A 22,335-nucleotide genomic window follows, 5' to 3' on the forward strand; every position below is an offset into this window, starting at 1 on the left:
CACACAGTATCTATCATACCTTGCCTTGAACTCATTCACGGTCGTAGCACCCACAACAGACTCTGGAAGCTTATTCCACTCATTTACCACTCTCCAAGTAAAGAACCTAGCTCTAACACCCTTGTCAACCACGCTCTTGCCCAGCTTCCATGCATGGCCCCTAGTCCTCCCACCACCAGTCATATTTTCAAAAATATCTTCTGGATCAATCTTATAAAAACCCTTCAGTAATTTGAATGTCTCAATCATATCACCCCTCCTTCGCCTATCATCCAATTTCTGCAACCCACAAATCTTCAACCTATTCTCATAGGGTTCATTCCACAGACCTGCTATTATCTTGGTCACTCGTCTCTGGACCCTCTCCACTTCCTCCCTATCACGAAGAAACCCTGGTGCCCATAGCTGGGCACAGAAGTCCAGATGGGGTCTTATCAAGGCTCGATACAGAGGAACAACAACTTGTTCGTCTCTGCATGTTAAAGTATTTTTCAGAAGCCAAGTGATTTGGTGAGCTGTTTTAGTTACTTTTGAAATGTGCCCCCTAAACTTCAATTCCCTATCCACCAACACTCCCAAATCCCTGGCCTCATCAATCTCCTGGAGTATGGTTCCACCAATGCGATATACTGCTGCTATTCTTTTCACCCCAAAGTGCATAACCTTACACTTTGCCACATTAAATTGACATCCATTTTTCCTAGCCCAGTCCTCCAAACTATCCAAATCATCCTGTAAAATTTTGACATCCTGTGCACTCACAATTGCTCTACCCAACTTTGCATCATCAGCAAACAAGTGAACACTTCCTCTCAGATCCTTTCCAATATCATTGATGAACAAATTGAAAAGCAGTGGTCCAAGAACAGAGCCCTGTGGCACTCCACTAGTCACAAGACGTCTTTTAGACTCCACTCCTGAATAAACCACTCTTTGATATCTCTCCTTCAACCACCCTCTTATCCATCTCACCAACCCTATATCTATAACCATCTGCTCCAATTTACTGATTAGGGTTCCATGTGGTATCCTATCAAAGGCCTTGGCAAGGTCCAGTAGTATCACTGTAAACCCATTACCCCTATCCAGTTCAGCCGTCACTGTGTTATAAAACGTGAGCAAGTTACTGAGGCATGATCTACCCTTCACAAAACCATGTTGTCCCCCATACAATATCCCATTTTCATCTATCCAATCCTGTATTCTTTTCTTGACTAATTTCTCTAAGACCTTGACAATGATTCCTGATGTGCTAATCGGTCGGTAATTTACAACAGCAGTCTTGGAACCACCTTTATGCAGTGGAACTATTTTCCCCTCTTTCCACCCACTCGGGACTAACCCAGACCCGAGACTCAAATTAAACAAAATGGTCAAGGGTACTGACAATTCTTTAGCTGCTTCTCGTACAACACGAGCTGGTATACCATCCAATCCCACAGATGTATTGACATTGAGGTTATGCAATAGACTACTCACCTCCACTTCATTAACCACAATTCCCGTATAATCTACTGGTTTATTCGTTTCTGCAATGTCACCACCTGGATGATATACTTTTGCAAAGTGCTCACTCAGTAACTCAACTATCTCAACTGATTCAGTTACCTCCCTACCATCGGCATTCTTTAAAATCGATCTGCCATGTACATTTTTCCTTTTACTTGCTACATATCTAAAAAACTGTTTAGGATTCTCTTTAGCCTGCATGGCCAATGTTCTTTCGTAATCCTTTTTTGCTTTTCTTACCACACTCGTCACCCTTCTGGCCTGCGCTTTATACCGTTCATGTGCCTGCCGGTCACCCTTCTCCTTAAATTCCCTCCATAGTTGTTTCTTTTTTTGCAACTCAAGCTTAATGGTGTTATTCATCCATTTAACCGCTACTTGATTTATTATTCGGACTCTAGGTATACAGTCAGCCATTGCTTCATGCAAGCACTTCTTAACTACCTCCCATGCACTATCAACTTCTAGTCCTTGCATTTGTACATGCCATGGCACTGAACCAATCAAACTCCTAAGCTTGTCATACTTTCCAGCCCGATAATTCCACATGTACCCTGTCTTAATTGAAAATTCTACACCTTTAGCCACCTCCCAAGTTAAGACCCTATGATCACTCTCACCGATTGGTGGCAATGTGGTCATATTTGTTACAGCCAAATCCTCAGATGTAATTACTAGGTCAAGCACTCTCTGAGATACAGATTAAAAAGAGGAAAGGGCACATGGCACAAGGGAAATGGAAGTTTTAGCATTACTAAGAGATGATTACCTGAAACAGCATGTGATATAGGGGTTTGAGAGTGTTGGATCTAATAACATCATCAGAAGATCTACGTGTGAAATTATGAATAACTTAAATGGCAGCTTGGGTCATTACCATGGTGTAAGATACTACAATGAAAGAATGTCAGTAGTGCATGAAAAGTGGTCAGGGATTGTTTGTGAGATGCTGTATCGGACTGCATACCAAGGGTCAGGAGGATGATTCGAATAGGAGTAGTAGTTAAATAGATGAGTAGTACTATAAAGCGGGAGCTGCAAAAAAAAAGGGAAAACGTAGATGGAATATAAACAAAAATATACAAAATATAACCAAAAAGCATTCTCATGAGCAATACAAAGCACAAGCAGGAAGTGTGGCTACTACAGTAAGGAAGTCTAAATCAGATTATGAGAGAAATTAACTAAGTTGGCCAAAGTAAATCCCAGAGAATTTTTTTGATATGTAGCAAGTAAGAGAAAAGATGTTTATGGGAGAATAACTCTACTCAGAATTGATGGTAGGAAGGGGACAGAAGCATAATAAATAGTTGAGCTACTTGGCGATCATTTTGCAAGGGTGTATTATCCTGGTAGAGACTTTGTCGTTACTGATGTGACAGTGACTGGTATGTGAGTTGAGGTAGACAAACTGAAGGTTTTCAGCATTTTAAAAAATATCAATGTGCAGCAGTGGGACTGGACAGCATGTCCATATGTGTGCCACTAGAATGTGAAGTACTTCTGATGAAGTTGTAAGTCTCAGGTCTGGCAAGGTTCCAAGGGAGTGTAAAGAAAATAAGATAGTTCCATTACATAATGGCAGCTCCAAGACAGAAGTAGCAAAATTATAGACCAATTAGTATCTCACTGGGGGTTAAGTTATTGGAAAAGTTGATTAAAGGTAAAATTCAGGAATGAGTGGATAGTAATATGATACTCTATTGGTGGATAGCACAGTGTTGTTTAGTAATGTAACGTTCTATAATAAAGTGACAACAGAACTATATAAAGGAAATAGCTATTCCAGGATACTGCTGGACTTTGCAAAGTCTAGCAGTATCCTGGTGTAGCCATTTAATTTATACATTGTTTCCATTTCCTCTGTTATTACATAAGTAGAACAAATTGAAATGGATATGAAGCTGGTGGCAGGATGACATCCTGATTGGGAGAGCAGGGTGACACTCAGACTACAGAGAGTAGTATGTGATGGAGTCAAAGGTATCCAGAAAATTCATCGAATGCAATGCATTGAAAGGCAATTCGCTGAAACTACAAATCATCGAATGAACAGTTCATCAAAAAATGAATAAGACGTGAAATGAAGTGTATCTATCAAAAAAGTGTATCTATCGATTAAAAACTTTGAAGTTTTTAATCGACAAACGTGATATAATTGAAGCTTGACATGATATTTGCATTATATATAAATTAAAGATCCCAAGAAATTATATACTTGGTTTAATCCTTTATCCAAGTGTAGCAAGCAAAGTTTGCACCTGAAATATCATCAGGACTGTGGCAACTTGTATATAAAAGCTAATGACTTCACATCACTTGCCTTAGTATCCCAATCACTACCCAGACTGGCTTCGACCTTTATTGAAGTCTCATCGGTGGGAGCCAGACCCAGAGGTGATACTGATGGAAGTAATGCCGAAGTCATATTTTCATATAGAAGCAGCCAAAAGGTGTCACACCTTATTGTGTTGTTTTATATGTGTGGTAACTTTTTTTTAACGGATATTCCTTTCAGTTAGTATATGTGTTTTGCGTATTTTATGTGTGTTTTACACAATCTGGAAAAGATTATGTAAAAAATCTTAATTATTATTCCCCCTGATCCTCCTCAACCGAATGGTGGGTGTGGTAGCAGTGCTATTTTACTAGGGAATAATTAGAGAACAAGATGGTTTCCCATTGTCTTCTTTATCTGACAAGCATTTTATGGCCATAGATATATGTGCTGATGGGGACTGGATTGCGGGACAATACGGATATTCCTTTCAGTTAGTATATGTGTTTTGTGTATTTTATGTGTGTTTTACACAATCTGGAAAAGATTATGTAAAAAATCTTAATTATTATTCCCCCTGATCCTCCTCAACCGAATGGTGGGTGTGGTAGCAGTGCTATTTTACTAGGGAATAATTAGAGAACAAGATGGTTTCCCATTGTCTTCTTTATCTGACAAGCATTTTATGGCCATAGATATATGTGCTGATGGGGACTGGATTGCGGGACAAAACACCCGAGTTTATGGGAGTAAAATCCTGCCATCTCCGAATATGATCTTCAACTCACCTTCAGTTGAAGAGGACTGATAGAAATTCTTTGTCAGGCACAGGATTCAAACTCCGGTCTTACTAACTTAAGGGTTCCGTCTATACTGACTGAACTACGGATGAATTCATCCCGGTTATATGGGATGAATTTTACTCTGATTTTGTATTTGAACCTTTGACAAAAATTTCTCAAACCATTCCACTTTTCAGTTCAACTATATTCGGGTCTACAAAGGGACAATATGTCGACATTTTATGTTGCAATAACTCTCTGACTTTGTAGAATATGTGCAGACGTCAGAACTTGTGAAACACAAGAAGTCTGTGTGGTTCAGTTTTCTAATAAAAGTAATCCAACAGGATTGCTTTTATTAGAAAATTTTGGTAAAGAAATTTGGAAATGATTAAAGTTACCTTTAATTAATATACTTCATTTGCGTTGTTAATTCCGTAAACTAATTACCAGTTGTTAAACAGAACACCTTAGCTATTTAGTGTGCTTTTCCAGATTCATAAATTGTGCCAATGTTCCAACATCCAATTTGGGTTGCAGATATCTTCACACAAATTAAATGTTGGTTCCTGTTGGCTACACTGAGAGAATTTTAACCACCAACCTGCATAATTTCCTCTGGTGATTCTTCAGTAGAACTAGTTCTGATTTCCTTCAGTTCTTTAGGTTTATAGCAGGAAAATTTTTTAATGTATTGTTGTTGTTAGTCATAAGTACAACTCTGCTCCTCCTTTCTCTCTCATCCAAGCTTGGGAAAAGCAATGGCAGACTTTGTTTCTGCATATTTGGGCACTAGTGTCCTTGGTAAATGTGGCGGTCGTGTTTAGCTAGTCTAGAAAATGTGTTTTTAAAGTTAAATATAGTGTGGCTTTTTGTCACAAATTGTGCTGCAGTTGTGCATCAGTTAGATACAAGTGTCCTTCAGTGGTGTTATTATTTGGAACTGTGTTGTATTGTATATATTGTGTTTTCACTGCCGTTTTTTTCACTATTTCAACATGTAAAGATGGCGTCCAACAAGAAACATGCGTCAGCGGCGCGCAGGACTTCTACTTCTACACGAAAGGCTGGCTCAGCGTTAGATTTTTCGCAATGGATGCGTTGTGGAAACTGCTACATGTATGCACCAAAAAATGTGAAGGATCTGTGGCCGGTCTATCTAAATAAGAAGAACGAAAATATCGACGTATGTGAGAAGTGTCGGGATAGGCTGGAGCATTTAGGAATGGAAGCTGACATTGGGACCGTAGCGGAAGAACTTCGGCGGGAGTTTATGAAAATGAAAAATGACCTTCATCTTCTTCATGAGGAAGTGGAGGTGCTCGGTAAGGAGATACTGGAAGTTAAAGCTGAGTTTGATGTGTTAAACAGAGAAATTAGGACTATAGAGATTACTTTAGCTGAAGTAACTAGAACAGGATTACATATGGGTGAGTCTTTGGTGAATGATGCAGTAATAAATAGTATGGGAGTGATTGGGAGTCAACAGAATAAAACCACAAGTGGCCTAGAAGAAACGAGATGTAGTGAGAGTGGGGGGGGGGGGGGTAAGTAATAGAGATAGAGCGTTGAGTAATGAAGCTGGAAGAGTCATGCTGAATAGCGTAGAGAATGAGTCCATGAGTGTGGACTTGAATGAAGTTAAGAGTGGTAAGATATATGGTGATTCTATGATTAAGGGTATGGAGAGTGGCATGCATGAGGAGTGCTTGGCTGATGGGACAATAGAAAGAGTGGCTTTAGCAATAAAGAGAGGGCATGAAGCAGACAAGATGATAGTTATGGTGGGTACGAATGACCTGGGAGGTAGTATAAATCGGGTAGGAAAAGATTTAAGAACATTATTAGATATTGTGAAGAGGAAAATTGTCAATGGGAGGATAGTGTGTGTGCTGCCTCGTTTTGACAATTACGAGTTAAGTAGACGAGCAATGATAATGAATGATATGATTGCAAGAATGTGCAAAAAAAGAGGTCTGGAATTTGTTGATGTTTGGAGTGTGTTTGAAGGAAAAAGGCAGTTGTATGCTAGAGATGGACTGCATCTTAACATGGAAGGACATAAGCAATTGAAGAAGTTATTGTTTTCTGAACAAGTTGAAGTTATTGGGCAGGGAAACTAATATTGAAAAGGTTGAGTGTAAGAGAGAGAAACTTTAGCACTGATTGTATATTTATTGATCCTTATATGCAGAATAAATTGCAGAAGAGAGGGGATAAAAATCGGCATAGGACTACGGAAGTTAGTGACTTATATATCAGTTCTAAAGCCGGTACAAGATCTAGAGGGAATCTGCAATTTTTGTATACCAATGCTAGAAGCATTCGAAATAAGAGAGAAGAATTTTTGGGCATTAGTCAGTGAAATCTCACCAAAAGTTGTAGGCATTAGTGAAACTTGTCTGTCAGCAGAAGATGTGATCACTAGAATTGAATGTGATGGGTACAGTATTTTCAGGTAGGATAGAGAAGATAGAACAGGAGGAGGAATACTGTTGATGATAGCTGATGTGTTGCAGCCAAAAAAAGTAGTATATCAAGATGTTAGACATGTGAATGAAAGTTCATTTGAGGCGATCTGGTGCAAAATAGTGACCAATGCAACCAAATATACAGGTGGATGCTGCTATAGGCCAGGGAGTACAGGGGGAGATATTGAATTCATGCATCAGCAAATTAGTGCAATGAGTGGAGGCTTAGTGATTATTATGGGGGATTTTAATTATGGTGATATCAATTGGAAGGAGGAAATATCACGTAGCAAAAAGGAAATGGAGTTCATACATCTTCTACGAGATAATTACTTGAAACAGCACATAATTGAAGGGACACATGGTGTGAGAGTGTTGGACCTGGTTATTGGTTCAGAGGTTATATGCATAAGTAAGGTGTCCTCGTTACCTCCAATTGGTGAATGCGATCATATGGTATTGACTTGGGAGGTTGCAAAATCTGTGGATTTTTCTGTTAAGAAGGGGTATATATGGAACTACAGGGTAGGCAATTATAACAAGCTTCGGAGTGAGCTTGCAGCCATCCCATGGTAGAACATATTGCAAGGGAAAGATGTTAGCAGTGCTTGGGATAAAAATCAGCAGGTATCTGAGGAAAGCAATATCAGATTGTGTCCCCATGGTCAGGAGGTCAAACAAGGCATGCATTAGATGGATGAGCAGTAGTATCAAGCTTGATCTGCAAAAAAAGAAAATGTTATGGAGAATTTACAAGGAGAAAGGCGATCAGGACACCCATGAGCAGTACAAGGCTCAAGCTAGGAAGGTTACCAGCATAGTAAGAAAAGCTAAATCAGATTATGAGAAGACCTTAGCCAAAGAGATCAAGGGTAATCCCAAAGCGTTCTTCCGCTATGTGGCAAGTAAGAGGAAGAATGACTTCGGAAGGATAACTTTAGTGGGTGCTGATGACAAAATCAGATGTAATAGTCGAGTTACTGAGTGATCACTTTTCAAAAGTCTATCACCCAAGTGAGGAAATCTCTATACCTGTAGCAATATCTAATGTGAGAATTGAAGCTAAAGAATCAGAGGTATTAAATATATTGCAAAATTTAAATGCAAACACTGCTGTAGGCTTAGATGGAATATCAGCTCGGGTGTTGCGTGAATGTGCAAATGAATTGTCATCCCCTCTTACTTGGATATTTAATTTAAGTTTGAACTCTGGTATGGTCCCTAGGGAGTGGAAGTTAGGCAAAGTTATACCACAGTTTTCTAAAACTGTGGTATTTAATTACAGACCAATCACCATCTCAGGAGTAGTGGTAAAAGTATTGGAAAAGTTGGTTAAAGACAAAATTCAAGAATAGGTGGATCAGGATATGATACTCTATAGAGGCCAACATGGTTTTGTTAAAGGTAGATCCTACCTTAGCAGTCTATTAACTATTCATAATAGAATAACATTTGAGTTGGACAAAGGAACTGGCTACACAGTGGTACTTCTTGATTTTGCTAAGGCTTTTGATAGGATACCCCATGTTACGCAAATTGGAGCAGATGGGAATGGATATTAAATTGGTGATATGGATAGGAGAATGGCTCAGGGAGAGATACCATAAGGTGGTGTATGGAGGAGCCGAGTCCAGAATGAGGCAGGTGACCAGTGGTGTGCCTCAGGGCTCTGTGCTTGGGCCAATGTTGTTTAATTTGTATATAAATGATAAAGGAAATGGCTTTTAAAGGGAGATATTCAGTTGTTTGCTGATGATGCAAAGTTGTGTAGTGCAATAAAAAATCAAGCTGATGTTGAAAGTTTGCAGGAGGATTTAAATAAGCTGGTAAAATGGGCAAAAGATAATGGTGTCAGTTCAATGTGGAAAAGTGTAAAGTCATGCATTTTGGGATTAAAAGATTACCAGCTGTGTACTACATCGATGGAAAGGTACTCCAAGAGATTGATGAGGCTAGGGACTTAGGGGTATTGGTAGATAGGGAGATGAAGTTCAGAGGACACATTGCTAAAGTGTCCAAGATTGCACATAGGATTACTTGGTTGTTGAGGAACACACTGACATCCAGAGATAAAGAGGTTATTATTCCCCTTTATAAAGCATTGATACTTCCACATTTGGATTACTGTGCTGAGGTCTGGTCACCTGGATTCCTTGGAGATGAGGAGGCTGTGGAGAGGGTTCAGAGAAGAGTGACCAAGTTGGTGAGTGATATAAAAAATGCTCCCTACATTGATAGATTGAGAGCTTGTGGATTGCAGAGATTGGTTGATAGGTGAAGAAGAGGCAATATGATAGAAACATTCAAATTACGGAAAGGTTTTTATAGGATTGATGCAGGGGAAATGTTTCAGCTGTGTGAAAGTGATGGAAGAACAAGAGGTCATCTCTGGAAATTAAAGAAGAGTGTGGTTAACAAAGGTGTCAGAACAAGGTTTTTTGCCTGGTGGGTGGTGAATGAGTGGAATTCATTGCCTGACTTAGTTGTGAGCTCTTCGTCTGTAAATGAATTCAAGAAGAGATATGTTTTCAAGAATTCAAGAGACAGATATTGTTTTGCTAGTTTAGGTCTCCCGCGATGAGTCTACTGGCTCCATGGAGATACCCGTAATAATAATAATAATAATATTTTCAACTAATTTCACTCTTTCAGCACCTTAAGGATATGCTAACAATTACCATTCCTGAATTCCACAATGTGTGTTTCTGTTATATTTTCAACTAATTTTACTCTTTGTTTATAGTGAAATAATACAGTTTACAAATGATAACATAAAATTACTGTATATAGTGCAGTACTATATATATAAACACCTATCTGCACTTACCAGTAAAACAAGCATTCTGATGATACTTCACCATATGCTTAATTTACAGAAGATTTAAACTTTCTGTTTAAACAGAAACATAAACACTGCTTGTTTGCATTTTCTTTCCTGCATAAATTTCTCTGTAGCAAGCAAATGCAGTGTTTATCGTTTTGAATACTTTGATAAATCTCTTTATGTTGGAGATCATTTCCTGAATAGCCTTATTAACAGCCACATCTCTATCAGTTTTTTCACTGTAAACTTTTTTTTGGGCTTGACTTCTTTTCTTGATCTTCCACTTTTTTTTTTCTCTTCTTTTGCAACCTTTTGTACTTCTAGCTCTGTAAGGTGTTCATTTAAGTTGCTTTTTTTTCCACAGCTTCCATTAATTGTTCTGCTTCCTTGCCAACTTACAACTGAATTCTAAAATGTTAGGTCTGTTTCTTTTATATTTAACTCACTGTACTCTTTTTTTACAGTGAGGGCATAAAACAGATGGAGACACCAGGTAGCAATCCCAAGTATACCTCTCACATACTAAGCAAACACTGCATAGTTACCTAGCAGTAATGACAATGTATTAGCATGTGTTTTCAGAAGCACACACACCATAAACTCACAAACATAAATATTCATAAACACACCATTTACTCCCTTCCACACTACATTCTTTGTACAATGCAAGATATTATATTCCTTCTAGAAGTCTCTGAGGGTTTTCTCACATTGAGTAATAGCACCTGTGAACAAAGGTATTTCTTAAGTAATATGCCTTTAATACAACAGTAATATCCTGATTCATGGATTACAGGTGTAAGGTTGTTTAGATTTTTTTTTTTTAATTTTCATCCTCCTCCCCTCTCCATCTTTTCACAAGTCAGTTTAATGTATTGACTGTTAAAATAGTTGAAGGTGTTATGTATGTCAGGTTATTAAGCCAAATAATACACATATTTCAGCCATATTTTAGATTTGAGGAGTATGGAGTTATTCTGCTAAAGAAAATATATAATTAGAATTAATGATGCAAAAATATTGAAAATAATAGATTCTCTCATGTAAATATTTTGTGTAAACTGATATATTAATCAGTCAGACAGTTATATTAATAATTTGTAAATTAAAGATTACCTATGCAAAAACTTTTTATTATTATTATTATTTATAGAATGTTCCTAGCATATCACATGAATATCCTCACTATGAAAGATTGAACAATAGTGCCAACATATATGCCAGAAGAATTAACATAGTAAATATGAAATTATGAGTAATAGTGGATATATTTATTATTTTTAATTTTCACTCCAGTTTTCCTGGCACGAAAATTAAGAATATAAAGGAAGCAATTCAAAAACAGAAAAGAAAAATAAACAAAACTGTAGGTATTAGGTACTAATGACTTGACTGGCAATAAGTTCAGTATGAGAGAGCATATGAAAGCGTTGTTGGAAGAGGCAAGAGTGAAGAATGAGAAAGGGAAAATTGTCAGTATATTACCTCGCTATGATAAAAATGAAGAAAAAGGGCTATGATGGCAAATGATTTGATGCATAGGCTGTGTAGAAGGAATGAATGCGAGTTTTTGGGTGTGTGGAGTGAGTTTGAGGGAAGATTGGATTTGTATAAGAGGGACGGCCTACACTTGAATGCGTTTGGTATCAGGAGTCTAGAAAAACTAATAACTGGTATTAGACCTAACACAGAGAGTCAGGGAAACTAAATTATAAAGGGAGGAATGGTGTGAATGTGAGTGTAAGAGCGACAATGTTATATAATTCTGTTAATGACAGGAATGGGCTTTGTCATGTAAATGTTGATGAGGAGAGAATGATTTCGACTTCGTGTTCATCCAGTTCGGACCCATCAAACGTGTGCAAAGATGTCTACATATTAGAAGTCTACATATAAGGCATTAGAAAAGAATAGAGATCTGCAAGTTGTCCAGTTGTGTCAAGCAGACTGCAGACAAGGCTATACAAAAGAACAAACAGGTAGATTATCATGTCTGTACATGAATGCTAGGAGTATCATAAAACAAAGAGGTTAGAGTTTGTTGCCTTAGTCAGTATGTTGCGACCTCAGAAGGATAGAGAGGATAGGAGAGGAGACTTGTACTGCTAATGATATCGGATGACTTGAATCCAGTTAGAGTTGAGACCTATGATTGTAGCACTACTACTACTAACAATATTTCATGTGGCAGTGAGTTTGAAGCCATCTGGTGTGAGATGGAATCTGACAAGATCAATTATATACTGGGGTGTTGTTACAGACCTGGTGGATCAGTTGCTAGGGATGAAGAAATGCATCACCAAATAGAAAAGATGAGCTTGAAAAGAGTAATCATAATGGGAGACTTTAATTATCCAAATATTGATTGGATAGCAGTAGAATCTCACGAGAAGAATGAAAATGTATTTATTGAACTGTTGCAGGACAACTTCCTCAAGTAGCATGTGACAGAAGGAACTTGAGGTCAAAGAGTGTTAGATTTGATTATAGTGTCAGAGGGCATTTCACTTAAAGACGTAACTACTCTGCTTCGTTGGTGACAGTGATCTTCCGATACTCACTTGGGAAGTGACTAAGTTCATGAATGTTCCATTCAGAAAAAGTTACATGCTGAACTACAAACCACGAAATTATTACCAACTGAGGAGTATACTGAGTTCAGTGGAATGGGATCTGTTGATCGACAGTGCATGAGAAGCATTTAAACAATACTTAAATGATGTGATATCAGAATGTATCCTGAGAGTTCGAAGAATAAATAGGGTAGGAGTCAAATGGATGTGTAATTTTATTAAACAAGAGATTCGTGAGAAAAGGATGATGTGGAAGGAATACCATGTTCATAAGGATGATGTCAGTTATGAATGTTATAAGCAGCAGGCTAGAATAGTCACAAGTGTTGTATGGAAAGAAACTGGCTTTCCTTGCTAAAGACAACCCACAAGAATTCTACCGATATGTTGCAAGTAAAAGAAAGAATGAATATGAAAGGATAACTCTTCTAAATCCAGATGGTCAGAGGTTACAGATGCAGAAGAGGTTGTTCAGCTAGTGAATGCCCATTTGTTAGAAGCTATTAACCTGGTGAACGCAACATTGAGCTCACTGCTACTGCTTCGCTAGATGAAGAAACGCAGGTATGGGAGGACGAGGTATTAGAGCTGTTGCATAAATTGAATAAGAATTCAGCAATAGGGACTGATGGGATATCAACATGTGTGTGCTAAAAGAGTGTTCAACTGAACTGGCTATTTCTTTGACCAGGCTGTTTAATATGAATCTCAGAACAGGGAAGATTCTGCAGGAATGGAAGGAATGTATGGTAATTCCATTGCACAGGGTGGTGCAAAGACTGATGCATCCAACTATCTACCAGTTAGAATCTGAGGAGTAGTAGTGGTGAAGATTTGGGAAAAATTGGTTAGGACTCGCATTCAGAAATGGGTTGACAGTGAATCTCTACTTTACAATGAACAACATGGGTTTACTAAGGGAAGGTCATGTTTTAGCAACTTGCTCACATTCTATTGTGAATTGAACTAGACAAGGGAATGGATATACCCTGATACTTTTGGATTTTGCTAAGGCTTTTGACAGAATATAGCATGATAGACTCTTGCATAAATTGGTGAAAATGGGTTTGGGTTATAGAATATCAGCATGGATAAGAGGATGGCTGACTGACAGATATCAAAAAGCGGTATATGGGGGATGTGAGTCTGGATGATTTAAGGCAACCAGAGGTGTACCACGAGGATCAGTGCTTGGTCCACTGTTATTCAATCTGTACATTAATGATATTGGGAAGGATTTGACAAGCAACATTCAGCTATTTGCTGATGATGCAAAGATAGGTAGAGTAATCAGGAATGTTGCTGATGTGCACTACTTGCAGAATGATTTGAATAGGTTGCAATTATGGGCATGGGAAAATGGCTGTCAGTTCAGTGTCAGTAAGTGTACAGTCATTCACTTCGACGTGATTAGATATCCAATGTTGTATTATATTGGTGGGATTATGCTAGAAGAAACTGATGAGGTAGGGATCTTGGAGTGTTAATAAATAGGAAGTTGAAGTTCAATGACCATATGGCAAACATTGCAAATACAACTCAAAAGATAATAGCAGTGCTGAAATTAACATTCACATGTAAAAATTAGGATGTCATTTTGCCTCTTTACAAGGCCTTGATAAGACCTCACTTGGACTATTGTGCTCAGGTGTGGTCTCCTGGTTTCTGTTGTGATTCTAATATATTGGAGAGAGTACAAAGGAGAGTGTTAAAAATGATATCAGGATTGTGGAATACTGATTATAGAGACAGATTGAGAATTTGTAGACTGCAGACACTAACAAACAGGAAAAAAGAGGGGTGATATGATTGAGACTTATAAACTTCTGAAAGGGTCATACAGGATTTCAATTGGAATTTTTCATTTTGTGGAGGGTGGGGAAAGGACAACTAACAAATAATAACAGTGATGAGTGATGTTAAGCAACACTGCTTTGTGCAACAAAAATAAAGAATAAACAGTCCATTTGTCATTCAGATTATAATGATATAATAATTCCTTTGAACTTTCTTTACACAGTCTTTCCAGTAAGGAACCTGTTTTCTTGTGTGGGATGTGTATATTATTTCAGTGAATACTATATGTGGAGGCATTGACATGTTCTGAAAATCTCAGCCAGATTCCAAAACTTGTAGTATTTTACTTACATCATTTTTGTATTTCTTACAATGAAGAACCACATATTTTCCAGATAAGCCAAAGTAAGATAAATAGATCTGATAAATTCCATTAGGAGGTTTCATTATGTGCTCAATCCCAAAAAATATAATGAATTTCTTTTATTTGATAGACAGAGTTTATGTAAAGCTACTCCTGTAATCTGACAGTGGTGGCAGGGTTTCATTGTGCCAGACTAGCCAGAAGAACACACAATTAATGAATGTAACACATTTCATAGCTTTATTCACTTCAACCATAACTCCAAATAGCCCTAACTGACAAGTTGGAGTTTAAGCCTTCAGCTCTCTCAAAGGGAACAATATTTTAATTAGAGTGACAGCTCATACATGGGAAAAGAGTAATTTGGGTTAGGAAAGAATACTACAGGGGTGCTTAAGGGTCAAAGCTGTATAACTGAGAGGAGACCCACATAGCCTTTAAAGGAATGCGGAGAACCGACTAGGGCTTCTGACCTAATGTCCAATCCTCACTTTCTCGTGGTGCACCCTGTTGGGTATCTACCTGGATACTGAACGAACGAGGATGGGCTGGCAATTTGGGATTTAGCCAACCATATTGTATTCCTATTGGTTAAACCAAAATACAAAATGATGGTACAACATGACAAAATTTCATGCTGGCTGGGGCGTCACCCGGTTAAACAAGGGTCCCCGTTGTTTTCGACAGAGAACCAGGGCGAACAGTGAAAAGTCAGCTACTGGAACAAATCTGAAAACACATCCCAACTCAACATCACCAGAGTTAAAGATCTGTACTATCAACATAAGAAGCCTGAATGGAATTAGATAAGTACCAGATCGACATAATAGGGTTGACTGAAACAAAAAAAACAAAAACTGGTGAGATCTTTCTGAGCAATAAATACAAAATGTTATATTCAGGCAATGACAATCAAGAAAAAGAAGGAGTAGCCATAGTATTCAACACAAAATGCGAGACTAATCTTCTTGAATGGCAGCAGTCTCAAGTAGAGTAATGTGGGCAAATATGAGAATGGGTAACTGGACAATGAGACTTATTTGTGCTTATGGTCCCACAGAAGGTTCTACTAAGGAAGAAGTGGGGAAATTTTTTGAGGCTTTAGAAAAAGCAACTGACACAATGAAAAAGGAACAGTTGGGCCTCTCTTGGTGATCTGAATAGCAAAGTAGGAAATGATTGTCAGACATACAAAAATATTTTGGGAAAATTTGGAGAAAAGAGCAAAGCTAATAATAATGGCAAATATCTCTTGGATTTCTGCTCAAGACATGAATTGGTTATTACTAACACCATGTTCCAACATAAAAATGTGCACAAATTCACATGGAGAGAAGAGGCAAGGAATAAGAAAAGTCTCATTGAATACATTATTGTTGATAGTGATGTTTTCTCCCTGGTGCAGGACACCAGAGTGTAGAGAGGATTTGAAATTGGAAGTGATCACTATTTAGTCTTGAGCAGGATAAAATTAAATTTCATATTGAAAAGAAATAACATGTAAGAAAGTTTTAAAGCGAATGAAAGTTGAGCATCTCTCAGATGTGAATTGTAGACTAAAATACACAAAGATTATTTGAAACAGGAACCAAACCTTGGAGATTCATTGGCAAGCCTGGAAGAAAACATTGATTGATTCTGCCAGAGAGGCATGTGGTGAGGTTGTCTGCAAGGATAAAAAAATCAGACCTCCCTGGTGGACACAGGAAGTTAAAGAGGCAGTGAAGGAAAAGAAGAAAGCATATCAAAAGTTCCTGTCAAATAAGTCAGCTTGTGCTCTTAGAGAATACAGAGACAAATGTGAAAAAGCTAAACACTGTGTAAAACTAGCTAAACAAAAGTCATGGGAGGACTTTCGCAAGAACATAGAAAATAAATATCAAGAAGGTGGTGAGATATTCTGGAGGTTATTGAAGAAGCTCAGAAATGGAGGAAAGAGTGTTGTAAAAGGAATTAGAGATGATAAAGGTGCCATGAAAACTGAAGAAAAAGATATCCTTGAAGTATGGAGTAATTACTTTGAAAAATTGCTAAATGAAACAAGCAGTGATAGCACAGTAGTAAAAAACATTCAACAGACATGCAGTCAGGAATACATATCCATACTTGAAGTAGAAAAAGCCAACAAAGGCCTGAAATGTGTAAAGGCAGCAGAAGTAGATGATATTTGACCAGAAATGCTCAAGTATGGTGGTATAAAAGTGTTATAGGGACTGCACTGCATAGTTCAGAATGCCTGGACATAGGGACGAATTCCCGATGATTGGAGTAAAGCTCTCATAGTACCCATATATATAAAGGGAAATAAAACTGAATGTGAGAATTACAGAGGTATATCCCTACTGAGAGTTCCTGGTAAGATATTTCAGTATTCTTCTCAACCGTTTCTCAAGTATACTTGAGAAACGGTTGAGAAGAATTGTGGAAAAAAAGCTTGGTGAAGAACAAGCTGGTTTCAGGTCAAATAGAGGCTGTGAGGATCAGATCTTCACTTTACGACAAATAGTGGAGATATCATGGAAATATAACAAAGGTCTGTATTTAAGTTTTGTCGATTTGGAAAAGGAATATGACAAGGTGCCAAGGGAGAAGCTCTTCAATACACTACAGTTATATCGTGTCAATGGGGCATTATATCAAGCAATACTTAGTCTTTATTTGAGTTGTAAGTCAGCAGTAAGAATTGAAGGAAGTACAGGAAGATGGTTCAATGTTAAATCTGGTGTGAGACAAGGATGTACATTATCTATATGGATCACATTATGAAGGAAAGTGGTATTAAACATGATATCAAAATTGGAGATGTTAATGTCAGCTCTTTGCTTTATGCGGACGATGTTATACTTCTAATAAATCCGCTACAAATCTGCAAGATTCTCTGATTAAATTGAATAACTGTTATAATAGATATGGTATGAAGGTCTGCAATAAACAGACAAAGACAATAAAAATAGGCAGAATCATTGAAAATGTCAACTGTTTTGTGAATGTAGAACCTGTGGAACAAATAAAACATTTCAGCTACTTAGGCACGATTTTTACTGAAGATGGTAAATTAAATATAGAAATAGACAACAGAATCAGCAAAGCTGGTATGGTAGGAAGTCAATTGAATAAATTCATATGGAATTAGAGAGAAATTAGTTGGAACACTAAATTAGCTGTATACAAGACAGTGTTCAAACCAGTTTTAACTTATGGATCTGAGAGCTCAGGGTCAAAAGTAAAACACTTGACCAAATACTAGAGACCGCAGATATGAGAGTCCTGAGAAAGATTATAGGCGTGAACAGATGGCATCAATGGCAATATCATATTAAAAACGAGGATATTTGGAAAGAACCTGACATTGTCAGCATCCAGGAATGCATTAGCAGAGCTAATCTTAGGTGGTATGGTCACTTAAACAGAATGGGCGAGAAAAGATTAGCAAAAAAAGTGTTCTCTGCCAGGTTTGCAGGAAAACGATCCAGAGGAAGACCAAGATATAGCTGGATTGATACGGTACAATGTGCTTTAGACGTTAGAAATATAAGATCTGATAATGATAATATCAGAGTCTTGACAAGTAACAGATTGATTTGGAGGAAAATTGTAGATAGGAAGTTAGTAATGATGTAAATTTTTCATGTAGTACTATTATATCCTATACATCCCTTGAGGGTACATGACAGGAATTTGATGATGATGAAGAATACTACAGGAAGCTCACCTTAATTCTCAGCAGACAGTTCGATATATCATTTGCTTGCTGAAGATCATAGTCAACATACAGTGAACTAACTTCAAAGTCACCAGTTGTGATGTAAGAAAAAACTAATATTTTACTATCAGCATACATTATACATTCCTCAAGGTTCATAAACCATATATTCCAGTAAGAATAAGAACTGTAGTGAGCCACATTGGCTATCTTAGTTACTAATATGCTAAACATTTACCTGTATTACTCTCTACAATAGGCAAATCCCCTCTACTTATCAAAAATACATTGGGTTTTAAAATCGAAATTTCTGCCCTTGTTGCACCTGTAGACATACAAATTTGCCTGAATACTCTTTCATTGTTCAACACATCTTTGAAAGATAACCTGGATTTTCTTAAGCAGAATTTTCTGATTTTATCACTCTTGATTTTATAATTCATTCTAGTTTTTTCACTTCATCACCATCATCATAACTTTCTTGACACGTACTTTCAAGTGATGCACAGCATACTATGGCAGTTCTACATGATTTTATCGTCATCATCAAATTCCTGCCATGTACCCTCAAGAGGTGTACGGGATATGACAGTACTACATGAAAAAATTACATCATTACTAACTTCCTATCTACAATTTTCCTCCAAATCAGTCTCTTACTTGTCAAGACTCCAACATTATCAGATCTTATATTTCTATCGTCTAAGGCACTTTGTACCGTATCAATCCACCTATATCTTGGTCTTCCTCTGGGTCGTTTTCCTGCCAACTTGGCAGAGAACACTTGTTTTGCTAATCTTTCCTCTCCCATTCTGTTTATGAGACCATACCACCTGAGATTAGCTCTGCTAACGCATACCTGGATGCTGACAATGTCAAGTTCTTTCCAAATATCCTCGTTTTTAATATGATATTGCCATCGATGCCATCTGTTCACGCCTCTAATCTTTCTCAGGACTCTCATATCTGCGGTCTCTAGTCTTTGGTCAAGTGTTTTACTTCTGACCCAGCTCTCAGATCCATAAGTTAAAACTGGTTTGAACACTGTCTTGTATACAGCTAATTTGGTGTTCCTACTAATTTCTCTCTTATTCCATATGAATTTATTCAATTGACTTCCCACCATACCAGCTTTGCTGATTCTGTTGTCTATTTCTATATTTAATTTACCATCTTCAGTAAAAATCGTGCCTAAGTAGCTGAAATGTTTTACTTGTTCCACAGGTTCTCCATTCACAACACAGTTGACATTTTCAATGATTCTGCCTATTTTCATTGTCTTTGTCTTTTTATTGCCGACCTTCATACCATATCTATTAAAACAGCTATTCAATTTAGTCAGAGAATCTTGCAGACTTGTAGCGGATTTATTTAGAAGTATAACATCATCCGCATAAAGCAAAGAGCTGACATTAACATTTCCAATTTTGATATCAGGTTTAATACCACTTTCCTTCATAATGTGATCCATATAGATAATGAATAACAGAGGGGATAATGTACATCCTTGTCTCATACCAGATTTAACATTAAACTATCTTCCTGTACTTCCTTCAATTCTAACTGCTGACTTACAACTCAAATAAAGACTAAGTATCGCTTGATATAATGCCCCATTGACACCATATAACTGCAGCGTATTGAATAGCTTCTCTCTTGGCACCTTGTCATATGCCTTTTCCAAATCGACAAAACTTAAATACAGATCTTTGTTATATTCCCATGCTTTCTCGACTATTTGTCGTAAAGTGAAGATCTGATCCTGACAGCCTCTATTTGGCCTGAATCAAGCTTGTTCTTCACCAAGGTTTTCTTCCACAATTCTTCTCAACCGTTTCTCAAGTATACTTGCATAGATCTTGCCAGGAACACTCAGTAGGGAAATACCTCTGTAATTCTCACATTCAGTTTTATTTCCCTTTTTATATATGGGTACTATGAGAGCTCTACTCCAATCATCGGGAATTCGTCCTTCTGTCCAGGCTTTCTGAACTATGCAGTGCAGCCACTGTAAGACTTTTATACCACCATACTTCAGCATTTCTGGTCGAATAAATGATTTTATTAAGTTTCAGTATTACATTGGGTTTTAAAATTAAATTTTCTTAACTTCTTGCACCTACAGACATACAAATTAGCCTGAATACTGTTTCATTATTCCCCAGCATATCTTTGAAAGATATCCTGTCTACAATTTGCCTTCTAATTATTCTGTTGCTTGTCAGCACTCTATTATTGTCAGATCTCATATTTCTCTTTTCTGGGACTGCATCAAGCCACCTAGATCTTGGGCTTCCTCTGGGTCTTTTTCCTGCATCTTGGCATCAAACACCTTTGCTAACCTATTCTATTGAAGTGGCTATACTTCAATAGAATATTCCATTCTAATATCTTCATTTTTAATATGATTCTGCCATTGATCACTCCCCTAAAATTCTCAGAACTGTCATATCTGTGATCTCGGATCTTTAATCAAGTGCTTTATTTCTAATCAAACTCTACGATCTATAACTTAAAATTGGTTTGGACACTGCTAGTTGAGTATTTTGGCTAATTTGTCTCATTCCATATAAATTTATTCTACTGTCTATTTATTTTATTTGTCATCTTCACTGAAAACTGTGCCTAAATAGCTGAAATATTATAATTGATTTATAGGTTCTCCATTGAGAATGATGTTATAGTTTTTCACTGTTTTCGTAGTTTTGATGTTTTTATTCTTAATGTCGATGTCAAATTTGTTACAGCTGTTATTCATGGTTAAAAAATCATGTATTTGTTTAGGAGCACATCATCTGCATAATGCAGAAAGCTAAGTTTGATATCTCTGATTCTGATTTGAAGTTTTTTTTATTTCATCTCTATATAAAGAGATTTTTATACTCCAAGTGTTTATTAATTACACAAGGGTTCAATTTCAATTGGTGCAGTCACTTTTAACTATTTCTTTTACAATCTGGAAAATCACTGACTCAAGACAAAATAAAACAATATATATATACATTTTATGAAACTAAAACTATATATACATTTTAAATAAAATTACATAAATAACTACAAAATTAACTGGATCCAAGGCCTGCTAAAATAAATCTACACTTCAGAGATTTTCTTTCCAAAAATATTAAAATCATTCGTTCTCTGACTCATTCTATTATTGGATTCTTTGATATATATTTAATCATGTCTACCAGACTAAACACTTTGTTTTCACAACAACAAATATGTTCATATGAGTCAGTTTCTTTGTTAGGCCCTTTCCAAAAATATAAAAATTTTCTTCTTTTCCATGGGATCCTTTTTACTCATCCTTATGTAGCATACAGTATTATTCCTCCTGTCTCACTGAAGTACAGTAAAACCCCGAAATTATGCGACAAAAAGCGCGTAAGTCGAATTGGCGTAACTCGGGTATAATTTTGCATGTAATTTATATATACAAACATACAAAATATTAGTTAATTGGGACCAAAGGTTTACAAAAACACCTATATTTTTTAAGAAATATAAACATGATTGTAGTTTTTCGTACATAAAAAAAGAAAGTTATTTTGATGTCGATGGTTACATAAAATCTAATAGATTTGTCTGATGGCATAATGTCTTTTTCTTGTCACGCAAAATTTCTTCATAGCAAGCTAATGATTTTTTTATTTCTTGCCTTGTGGCTACAGTTCATTTCTCATTAGAATCTATGTCCTCCAAAATCTGTAAACCTTTCTTTTATGATTGTTCTTACTGTAGATTTCTGTAGATTGAACTTCTTTGCTAGCTCACAAATTTTCATTCCGCCTTCAAAATCTTTAATAATGTTGAGTTTTGTTTCCAAAGTCAATGTTTTTCTTTTCTTGGTAGCTGTAGAAGAATTGGACTTGCTTCTTTTGGATGACATTATTATTTTTTATGTGATAAAATTTTTATCAAAAACATAACATTAAACAGTCGCAAGGTTTGTAGACTATAAAAATCATGTATGAATGGAGACCGCGCAAAACACATCAGTGCTTGTTCACAGCATGTGCTACACTGGCGAA

General features: G+C 36.9%; 1 protein-coding gene across 2 annotated transcripts in view; it reads left to right on the forward strand.

Annotated features, from left to right (window-relative positions):
- Mitofilin (inner membrane mitochondrial protein mitofilin) overlaps positions 1-22,335 on the forward strand; it is a 263,003-nt gene that overhangs the window by 228,112 nt on the left and 12,556 nt on the right. The gene's annotated exons all lie outside the window — the stretch shown is intronic.

This window comes from Typopeltis vanoorti, chromosome 5 (assembly GCF_054136105.1).
Source record: "Typopeltis vanoorti isolate ZY-2024b chromosome 5, IOZ_Tvanoo_1.0, whole genome shotgun sequence".
Taxonomy (NCBI): domain Eukaryota; kingdom Metazoa; phylum Arthropoda; class Arachnida; order Uropygi; family Thelyphonidae; genus Typopeltis; species Typopeltis vanoorti.